The 11,495-nt window shown below is 45.9% G+C and overlaps 1 protein-coding gene across 1 annotated transcript in view; it reads left to right on the top strand.

The window, feature by feature from the left end:
• The first annotated feature begins 740 nt into the window (after nucleotides 1-740).
• Nucleotides 741-11,495, top strand: part of IL21R (interleukin 21 receptor) — a 35,218-nt gene continuing 24,463 nt past the window's right edge. Inside the window, exon 1 of the mRNA XM_006070564.3 lies at nucleotides 741-1,326. The gene's annotated coding sequence lies outside the window, so the exon portion shown is untranslated. The remainder of the gene's footprint in view (nucleotides 1,327-11,495) is intronic.

Below are 11,495 nucleotides of genomic sequence, written 5' to 3'. Positions count from 1 at the left end.
TCTCTTAAACATCAGCCAGAGACATCTGACCCTCTGGAGGGCTCCTGGCTTGTCGGCAAGATGAAAACTCCCTGGAGAATTTGTTTTCACTATTTGGTTCCCGAGTTCCCATGTATTAAAGTCTAGGTCTCCCCATTGGACAGATGGGCAAAGTGAGGCATTCAGAGCGGTGATGTGACCTGCCCAACGGCTTGTCTTCTCAATGGCATGCAGATAGCATCCTGCTCCCTGCAGCAGGAAGCTGGATTCAAAGGAAACAGGGGCAGAGAACTTGGGAGGGACGGTCCCGAACTCATACCCCTGCTGGGCCAGGCAGGCAGCGTATATGAGTGAAGCCGGCCAGTGGGCAAACACCGCTTCTCCCCGGGACCTTGAGCAGGTCTCTGGGCTCTCACGCTTCTCGCTGAGCTGAGACCCCCGGGGACATCCCGGATCTCGCCTTACCACCTCCGCACCCTGGGAGCCTCAGTTTCTACATCTGTGAGAAGCGGCGGCTCACCACCTCCCCGCCTGCCTTAAAGGTCAAGACCGTGAGGCCTGCGGGGGTGATGTCACCGTCCAAAGGAGGCAGACATCACCCCGGTGGCCCTAAATGTCTTGCTAACAGGCGACCTTTGGGGAGTAATGGACCTTGCCCCGGGGCCCTGCTCCCTCCCATCTCTTTCTCCCTCCCCGGGGGAGGAGCCGGCCGCTCCGTGGGCGGGGCCTGCGGGAGCTGCTCACCACATCCTCCCCTTCCTCCCCACCCTGCGCACGCGGCGGGGGCTTGGACGGCAGGCGCCGCCTCTGGCGGACCCGCGGGCGTCTCTGCCGAGTGACTGAAGGGCTCGGGGTCTGACTGTCTGCCCGCTTCTTCCTGAGTGTGACTGACAGCCGCGCAGCTGTCTGTCTGCCTGCGCCTGCCTGCCTGTCTGTCTGCCTGGCTGGCCAGCCGTCTGTTTCGCTTAACTTCTGTCTGTCCGCGTGGCCGCAGCCCTGGTCTGCTCTCTGTTCATCCCCGATGCAGCGGATCGGCCCCTGTCCCGCAGCCTCCGCCTTCTGTCCCTGTGTGACCTCTTTGGGATGTAACTGATGGTCGTCTTTGCCTCTGCCTGGCCCGCCTGCCCGGAGCCCACCTGCCGTCCGCGGGGGTGACAGGTCCGGCCCTGTCTGATCGGTGGCTCGGGGCAGGTTGCAGCTTCCCACCCCAGACCCCTGCCTGTTCTCCCAGACCCCCATTCCCCTCCCCATCCCCCGAACACCAAGCCCAGCTGCCACCCCTGGGAGCCCACCGGACTGCCCGGAGCCCAGAGAGAATGGATTTCTGAGAAAGAAGTAGAACAGCAGGTAACTCATCTCCAGCCACCGCTCTGGGGTCAGGCGGGGAGGGGACCTCCTCTGCCCGGGAGGACGCACAGGAGTCCTGTGCCCTCATCACACCTGGGGACAGTGAGACCAGCAAAGTTAAGCTGGAGTCTCTTGTTCCGCCCAGCTCAGGGTGACTGGAGTGCCCTTTCTGTAGATCACAGGAGGCCCCAGGGACAGAGAGGCAGAGGCATGGCTGAGACGACCCCCTGAGCTGGTGGAAACAAGCCTCCAAAAGGCAGGGGCTGGGGAGGGCATGCTGCTTCCAGACTGAACATGATGTGATAGTCAGCATGGTTCTGGGCAGCTGAGCTGGGCAGAGGTGGACATGACTGTGATCAGGCCAGTGTGGGGAAGGGAGGAGACATTGACTTTGTACCAGGTTCAGTGTTTTATCTCCTTTGTCTAAATCCTTTAAGACGGGTTGGTGTCTCCATTTTGAAGATGAAAACTGAGGCTCTGAGAAATAGAGTGGTTTCCCCAAGGTGACTCAACCATTGCGTAGTTGGGTGGGCAGGTGACTCGGAGGCTGGTCCTACCCTCCATGCTGTCTCCTCTTCTTTCTCAAGAAAACACAGGGGACGGGCAGCTGGTGAGAGCCAAACTGGTTCTGTGTGTGTGGAGGAGAGTGGGGTGAGGAGGCTTGGGGAGGCTGAGCCTTGAAGGATGGGTTGGATTTTGACTTGAGAAAAAGGAGGGAAGGAAGGAACAGGCAGACAGGCTCTTGGGCAGAGGGGGAGTTGATGCCTGGAGGGAAACTTAGGATGCAGAGGACCCAGGGCAGGGGAAGGGGCATTAAAATGTCAGGGGTTCCTCCTGGGAGGACATATGCTTTCCCCAGGGGGAAAGCGTGGGGCTTTTAGAAGCACATGGTAGAGTGGGGGAAAACCTGGAGGGTTCAACATCCAGCCATGTGGCTTTCTGGCTGGGTGAACTTCGATGAGTTTCTCTGCTTTTTTCTAACTTCATGGAGCCTTGGTTTTCTCATCTGTGAAATGGGCAGAATGGCAGCTCCATCTTCATAGATCTGGTTGTGAGGATTTGAGGGCATGAAATAGAAATGCTGTTGGCTGGGGGGTCTACCAGGGGAGAGAATTTGCATCATGAGAAGCCTAGAGTCATCAAGAGAAAGGCCAGTTTCCAAGAGTCATGGAAGGTGCAGTGACACACTCAGGAACCTGCAGTCTTGCCTCCTCAGCCCCCTGGGTTGTGGTCCTCCCAGGCCGGAGCTCAGCATGTGACAGGCGCGTGAACCTCTCCCATTATCCTCATGACCCCAGGTGAGGCTGCTGGCCTCTTTCAGCCCGTTTCACAGTTGAGGAGACTGACACTCAGTGGGGAGAAGCTTGCCCCAGATAGCTGTGACTGAAAGATGCAGAGCTCAGTTTGGAACCCCAAGGTGTCAACCTGCTAGACAGGATAGCAAAAAAGCAAGAGCCATAGCCTGAGGCACCTTCTGAGAGTGGGGCATTGAATCAAGGGGGCTAGGCAGACCCCAGAGGGGGAGCCTCGGTCACCTGTTCCTCTGGTGGTTTCAACAGAAATCCTGGTCCTGCCTGCCCCACACCTGGCAGGAAGTCTAGAACCTTACAGCCTTGTAGAGGAGGAAACTAAGAGCCCTTATGTTAGAAGGTGGCTGAGACCCAGGGCCAGGAGAGACAGGTGAGCAAGATGAAGGATGCATCCAAGGTGCTTCAGGCTCCCACCTGCCCAGCAAAGAAGAGAGGGAGTTGGAGGTGGGGATTGGAGGCTAAACGGGGAGACGGAGGGGGCTTGCAGGAGGAGGGGGCCACTTTAAGAGAAGATAGAACAGGTAAAGCAGGCCACTGGAAGCTTTGAGTGGGACCAGCTTCTCTGCAGCATTGGGACCGCCCTGGGGCCTCATAAATAAATGAATGAAAGGAAAGGAAGAGCATCCTTCCTCTGAGTGAGAGAAGCCAGTGCCTACAGAATCGCCAGAATGATGGCCTGGCTTCTCCACACAGCTGGGAGGTCTCTGCAGTCCACTGGGGGGCCTTGGATCTGGCTCAGTCACACTGCCAGTTGTGATCTGGGGCTTTGGAAATGGTCAGACCTGGGCTTGAGTCCCAGCTCCATTACTTAGGACCTTTGTGACCTGGAGTTAGTCACTTAACCTCTCTGAACCTTCAGTGTCCTTATCTGTTATACAGAGATAAGAACGCCTATCTTGGTTTGCTGTGAGGTTTTACTCAACATGTGTTTCTGAAACACTGTCCTAGGTCCTGGGGATTCAGTGATGCTCAGACACCGCCAGTGCAGTTAGGAGTGGAAAGAGCCTTGCAGTGGCTCTCGAGAAATAGTAGCTATATGTTCTACTTTAAATATCATTGGTAATAATTTCTCATTGTTACTTATCATTAACACTTGGTATATCTTCTGGCATATACCCAGCCCTCAATGAATGATAATTCTTATCATGACTCTACTCCCCCCTTTCTCAGATGGGAAAACTGAGGCTCTGAGAGGGGTGGAGGTTTTCTAGGGTCACCCTGGGAGTCATGCACAAGCAGACGGAAGAAAACTGTGAAGACATGGGAAGGAACACTTCCTCAAGGAGTAGGGGTCTTCCCCTCATCACAGTCCCTTCCTCACCTGCTTCTTCTTTCCCTGCCCTTCACTGCACACCAGCCCAGAGGGGCAGGGGAAGCGTGGGAGCAGAGAGGAGCCCCACCCCCACTTCATGGCTCACAGGTGCCCCCGCCTCCACTCCTCGCCCTGGAGCCCCGCCAAAGGGACTTTTTACCACTGCTCAAATGAGAGCTCTGAGTAAACTTGGAACTTCTGAAACAACCTGAAAATATTCCCCAGGGTGTGGGCAGAGGCCCCTCCGAGGGCCCTTGGGTAGCCAGGACACCTGCCAAAGCATCCCCCCCAACCAGGCCCCCAGCCTGCTGGTCCTCCCAGCCCCCAGGAAGGATCAGGCCACTCCAGTTGTCCCAATGGATGTGGGGCAAACACACCAGCCTGGCTCCCTGCTCAGGCCCTGGCCCTCCTTGCTGTGTGACTCTGGGCAAGCCTCTGGGCCTCTCTGGGCCTCTATTTCCTCATCTGCCAAGAGGGCTTGATGATGTAGCCTGGGACGAGGGCCTGCAGACTTTCTTCAGTATGAATCAGTAACCCCCAGTCTACTTTGGCCAGGGCCAGGCAGGCTGGTGGGGGCTTGCTGGGCAAGGACGAGGATAAAGGGCAGGTTGCCAGCCCCACACCCACCCCCCACCTCATGACTTCAAACAGCCATGGAGCAAAGCATCCTTTTTTTTTTCTCTGCCTTACAGCCAGCCCCTCCTGGCAGGCGTGGTGGGATGAATGGGACTAGGGCAACAGGAGCTGAGGCAGGTGGCACAGTCTGGGTGCGGTCACCCAGCATGGTAGAGGGCAAATCAAGATGGTGCAGGCAGGAAGAGCTTGCTGGGAGCAGGGCATGTACCTCGGCTGGCAGAGGTTGCACAGGCTACAGAAGTTCCAGTAGGAAAAGGCCGGTCGGGCTTGGAGAACCTGCGTGGACATGGGTTCATGGCCCACCTGGGAGGGACAGACAGACTGAAAGGGTCTACAGGCTGAGAGGTGGCCCTGGCTGGGAAGGCCTCTCCCCTCGTGTTCACAAGCTCCTGACTAAGCTGCAGGTCCAGGGTCTTGGCACTCCTGTCATCAGACACCTGACCTTTGCTACCACCTCCCTCCCCCAGATATGTAAAAAAGCAATTCCCATTACTCACACTCCAGTGTGCCCAGCACCAGCCTCACGCTCCCTCATCTAGGCCAGAGTGAGTGCCCCCATTCTACAGATGAGGAAACTGAGGCCCAGAGAAAAGAAGAGCCCAGGGTCCCACTGTGAGTTAGGGGCCGAGCCTCCTTCCTGATCCAGGGCCACCAGGCTGGAGCTCTTCCCCAGCCTGAGTGCTCTGCTTTAAGTAAAAACTCACTGTGTGACCCTGTGCAACCCACTGTCCCTCTATGATGATTTCTTTCTCTTATAATTGTATATATTTTTGGCTGGACTGGGTCTTCACTGCTGCACGGGCTTTTCTGTAGTTGCAGTGAGCGGTGGCTACTCTCAAGTTGTGGTGCACGGGCTTCTCATTGTGGTGGCTTCTTTTACTGCGGAGTACGGGCTCTAGGGCTTTCCAGCTTCAGTACCTGCGGCACGTGGGCTCAGCAGTTGCAGCTCCCCGGTCCAGCTGCCCTGTGGCGTTGTGGGATCTTCCTGGACCAGGGATCAAATCCATGTCTCCTGCATTGGCAGGCAGATTCTTAATCATTGGACAACCAGGGAAGCCCAGAAAGCATTTTTCTTGCATTTAGTCACTCATGTAATGAGTGCTTTGCCAGACACTGGTTAGCCATTGACATTCAGCGGTCACCAAGAAACATGTGGTTCTTGCCTAGAAACTGCTCAGAATGTTGCCAAAAACACCATGAGTGGTGTGCTCTGGGGGAAGGATGGACCCTAGAAGAAGGAGTGACTCATATGCCTTGGAGAGGGCAAAGAATTATGAAGGGGATGACATTTGAACTGGCTTTTGAAGCTGAATAGGAAGCTGACAGAGAGATCAGAGAGTTCTGGTGGCTGAAACAGCAGGTGCAAAGGTGTGGAAGGAAGTCAGATGCACGGGGGTGTTGTGAAGAGGTCCAGGTGTCAGAAACCTGGAGTACCCGGAGTCCAGGATGAAGACTAGGGACAGAAGGAATGTTGGGGACACATGCTGACATGGTTTGAATGCTGAGCGAAGGAATTTAGGGCTTTCTCTGAAGATGTGATGGGGAGCCACAGAGTCATGGTGAGGCCTGGGTGGGAGGAGCCGCAGCTGGACGCACAAGGTTGGGGAGGAGGCCACGGGAAGGGCAGTGGGCAGAAGTCCTTGGAGACCAGTGATGGGCTGGAAGCCCTGTCTTCTGTGTTCCTTCTTGGGAAGTCCCTCAGTCTTGACACTTCCCCTTCTGGCGACCTGTTGGCTCTTGTTTCTGGCACGGCTGGGGAGTCCCTCTACACCCGTCTCGTGTCATCTGGGTCCCTATGGGAAACGGGCTGTTTTACTTTCCCCCTCACCTTTTGCTTTCCAGCCCCAGTCCCCACCTGGGTCACACTGGAAATTATGATAGGCTTGATGATCTGAAGGACTCCCATTCCTGAATTATCAGTGAGCGAAAGAAGGAACAGGGAAATCAAGACCTTAGGTTCTTTTCAGTTGGCGGAGGTTGTAAATAATGCTGCTGTGAGCACCCTGGTGTATGTCTGCTTGTGTACATGTATATTTTGCCCTTTGGTGCATAATCTAGAAAAGGACTTCTTTGGGTCTCCTGTTTAGCAGAAGTTTTCCAAAGTGATTGTACCAATTCACATTCTTTAGAGAAAACTGAGTGGAGATTAAGAGTTTTGATTGCTTCCTATCCTTTTTTAGCACTTGGAATTTTTTCGTTTGTTTTCATTTTAGTCATTCTGGGTTGATGTGTAGCGCTCTCTTATTGGGATATATTTGCATTTCTTTGATGAGTAATGATTTTAAGCACTTTTTAACATGCTTTTGGCTGTTTGGATGTCCTCTTCTATGAAGTGTCTGCTTAAACTTTTTGTCCATTAAAAAAAAATGAGTCCTGAGTTATTTATAATTGCTTTGTAGGAGTTCTCTCTATATGTTATATAGAATTATAGACATAATTTTATATATTATACATTTATATATAATATATAAAATGTGTAATATAACTATATGAAAGAAACTATATACAGATGTAGATACAATCTCCTATTTCAGTTTCTTTTATATTCTCTTTTTTTTTCAATTTCTCTTTTTGTTTGTGTCTTTTATAAGTGAAAACTTTTCTAAATTCAAAAGATATTTCCATTGGAGAAAAAATGGAATTATAGTGTGACTTATTATTGTCCCTTTTTTAGAGAACAATAATAAGATTCCAATGTAATGAAGGTAGCTTTCTCCATCAACCCAGATATCTTCATCAACAGGTGGCAATTTATCTGACACCTCAGTATGTTAACCTGTTATTGCCTGGTGCATATTTTTATAGATTCTAGACTTATGCATACATAAGGTAATTGTGCAAGTACTTATTTTCCTTTTGAAAAGCAATCTGCAAAGATACTAGGACACAGAGGCATGATTTGTTTACCACATTCACTATTTCTCCATACTTAAAAGTTTTTTAATAAAAAAAATAGTACATAAATTTTGCAGTGTGACTTATAACTTCTTAAGATGAAACAGTTGACTCAAAATAGAGGTCAAAATTAGCCTTTGAATGTTAATACTTAATCATGTATCAGTTAATTTCTACAAAATTACTTAATGTAACATTTTTTGGACCACACTGTGCATGAGAGATCTTAGTTCCCCAGTCAGGGATTGAACCTGTGTCCCTTGCAGTGGAAGCCCAAAGTCTTAACCACTGGACTGCCAGGGAAGTCCACATTCAATTTTTTAAAGATAAATTTATCAGAATCATACATTGCTATTTAAAATTTATATCCTTTATATAATTGATAGTTTATTTCATAATTTTAAATTCTCTCTAGTTTCAGTGATGGTGATATAAAGTTAAGTATTTTTTAATAAAATATTTCTTTATTTATTTGGCTGTGCTGGGTCTTAGTTGGAGCGGGCAGGATCTTTAGTTACAGCTGTGAACTCTTTAGTTGCAGCATGTGGGATCTAGTTCCCTGACCAGGGATCAAACCTAGGCCCCCTGCATGGGGAGCTTGGAGTCTTAGCCACTGAACCATCAGGGAAGTCCCTAAAGATAAGTATTTTTAAAAGCTGTGTCATTGTTATTAGAGAAAATGAATGTTATTCAAGTGTCAGCATATTTTAGTTTCTGCAGCATTACTCAGTCTTTATAAAATTGCCGAAAGCACGTGTTCAGTATTTTTGACATATGTTTTGAACAAAAAGACATTGGTAAAGCTAGAATAAAATACAATACTCAATGTTGGTGTAACAATATAATTCATGTAGTAGTCTGCTCATGAAATTTAACCACACTGAATAAGATGCTTTGGACTTAAGCATTGCAAGTACATAACATTAAAAAAATTTTTTTGCTTCATTTTTATTGTGGCTTTTGCTCAATAATGCACCATATATTTTTTCTTTTTACCTTTCAACTCTATTCATCAATTCTTCGCACCCCTACACCTTTCTTCTGGCAAACATCAACCAGTTCTCTCTGTATCTATAAACTTATTATTTTTGGATTCTACATATGAGAGATCATACTGTATTTACCTTTCTCCATCTTTCATATTTCACTCAGCATAATACCCTCGAGGTTCATCCATGTTGCCACAAATGGCAAGATTTCATTATTTTTCATGGTTGAATAATATTCCATTGTATGTGCATATCACATCTTCTTCATCCATTCACCTGTTGAAGGACACAAGTTGTTTCCAATCTTGTTTATTGTCAATAAAACTGTAATGAACATAAGGGTGAAGTGTATCTTTTTGAGAGTGATTTCATTTCTTTTCGGCATATAACCAGTGGAATTGCTAGATCATGTGGTAGTTCTATTTTTAATTTTTTAAGGAACCTCCAACTGTTTTCCATAGTGGCTGCATCTAATACATTCCCACCAGCAGTGGACAAGTGTTCCCTTTTCTTCATATCCCCAGCAACATTTGTTAAAGTCTTTTTGATAATAGCCAGTTTTTAGCAGGTGTCACGTGAAATCTGAAATCTCATTGTGATTTTGATTTGCATTTCCCTGGTAATGAATGGTGTTGAACATTTTTCATGTACCTATTGTCCATCTGTATGTTCTTCTTGAAAATGTCTATTCAGATCTTCTGCTTATTTTAAAATCAGATTGCATGAGGTCTTCATTTTGCATATCATTCTCTTATCAGATAGATGATTTTCAAATATTTGCTCCCACTCAGTAAGTTGCCTTTTCATTTTGTTGATGGTTTTCTTTGGAATGCAGAAGCTTTTTGTTATGATGTAGTCCCACTTCTCTCTTTCTGCTTTTGTTGCTTTTGCAGCCTACATAGAGGTCTGTTTGGACATTTTATTTCTTCATAAGTCAGTCTTGGTAGGTTGTATGTTTCTAGGAATTATCCATTTCTCCTACATTATCAGGTCTGTTGGTATAGGGTTATTCATAGTTGTATCTTACCATCTATTTTGCTTCTGTGGTGTCTGTTGTAATGTCTCATCTTTCCTTTCTGATTTTAGTTATTTGAATCTTCCCTTTTTCTTAGTCTAGCCAAAGGTTTGTCAACTTCGTTCATCTTTAGAAATATAATATATTTTTTATATTGGCCTCAAATTCATTGCCCTTGCTTAACAGTTATTATCTAATAGTTTATTTACTAAGTATCTGGACTTCTAAGACAGTCTTTTACCATTCCAATCCTTATAGTTTTCTAATATTTATAAATTTATTTATTTTTCTGGCCTTATTGCATTGAACAGGACCTTCAGTACAAGACATCCTTGTCTTTTCCCTGCCCTGGAGGATCACTTGTTCAGTATCTGACCTTTCGGGATGTTAGCTGTGTATATTCTGTGTGTGTGTGTGTGCGCGTGCGCACACTCCTCATCAGATCAAGAGAGTTCTTTCTATTCCTGGTTTCCTTAGAGTGTTTTTAAAATCATGAATAAGTGTTTCAAATTATTATATGTCACATTAAAATTATTAAATTGTCATATAGAATTTCTTTATTCTGTTAATGTGGTAAAACAGATTATTGATTTTCAAATGTCAAACAGCCTTTGTATTCTTGAAATAAACCTCATGTAATAATGATGTATAATACATTTGTATATATTAATATCATCAGATATGATTTAATATTTTGTTTTCAATTTTTGTCTGTATACTTGTGAGAGAGATTAAACTTTAATTTTTACTTTATTTTAATCTAAAGTATTGGTTTCAAGGTTAGGTCTTTAATTTGTGGTCACTTCATTTACATTTTATTAAAAATGCTGATGTGTTTGGGATTAAGTGTACCTTCTTACTACTTGTTTTTCTTTTGTCTTATCTATTCTTTGTTCCTTTTTCTTCTTCTTTGTCCCATTTTCTAAATGAATAAAGTTTTTAAAATTATTGTTCTGTGTTTCCTAACTATTAGTTTGTTATACTTTCTCTTTTAACTCTTTCAGTGTTTTTCTTAGAGATTATAGCATGCATACTTGAATTTTTTGAAGTCGACCTTATACTAAGGGTTTTCCTGGTGGCTCAGATGGTCAAGAATCTACCTGCAATGCAGGAGACCCCGGTTTGATCCCTGGATCGGGAAGATCCCCTGAAGAAGGAAATGGCAACCCACTCCAGTATTCTTGCCTAGAGAATTCCGTGGACACCTTATATTAGTACATTTATCACTTTCCAGACAAGACAGTGACTCTTTTTTTTTAATACAGTGACCTTTATCTTTGTTCACTTCTTCTTATATTTAGTAATCATGGAAATGTATTGAGTTGGCCAAAAAGGTTGTTCGAGTTTTTCCATAACATCTGAATGATCCTTTAGGCCAACCCAATGTTCTCATTCTGCATATAGTTTAAACTTCATAAGACATTATTATTTTCATTAATTAATATTCATTTGTATTTTTAATGTTCTATTACTCTTCATTCCTTCCTACAGTAAGTTACTCCCCATCTGAGATTATTTTTATTTTGCCCCCAAAATTCACTTTAGTATGTCATTTGATGCTGGTCTACAGGTGACAAATTCTCTCAGCTTTTTTTTTTTTTTATGAAAAGTAAAGCTTTATTTTGCCTTTATCTAAAAATATTTGTAATTAAGGTCTGATTCACATACCATAAAATGCACTCTTTTGATGTGCACAATTAAGTAGTTTTTAGTATATTTGTAAAGTCATGCGATCACCACTATCTAACTGCAGAACATTTTTACTTCTCCAGAAAAGTGCTATGCCCATTAACAGTCACTCCCTATTCCCCCTTCCTCCAAAGTTCCAGCCCCCGACAACCACGAATATACTACGTATCTATGGATTTGCCTACTCTGGACATTTCATACAAATAGAATCATACAATACGTGGCTTCTTGTGTCTAAATTCTCTACTTTAAATTTTAAAGGTCCACCCACACTTTAACATATATCCGTCATTGATTCATTTTTATGGCGGAATAATATTCCA

This window comes from Bubalus bubalis, chromosome 24 (assembly GCF_019923935.1).
Source record: "Bubalus bubalis isolate 160015118507 breed Murrah chromosome 24, NDDB_SH_1, whole genome shotgun sequence".
NCBI classification, from domain to species: Eukaryota; Metazoa; Chordata; class Mammalia; order Artiodactyla; family Bovidae; genus Bubalus; species Bubalus bubalis.
The sequence above is the reverse complement of the archived record's forward strand: the minus strand, read 5'-3'. Positions and strand labels throughout refer to the sequence as shown.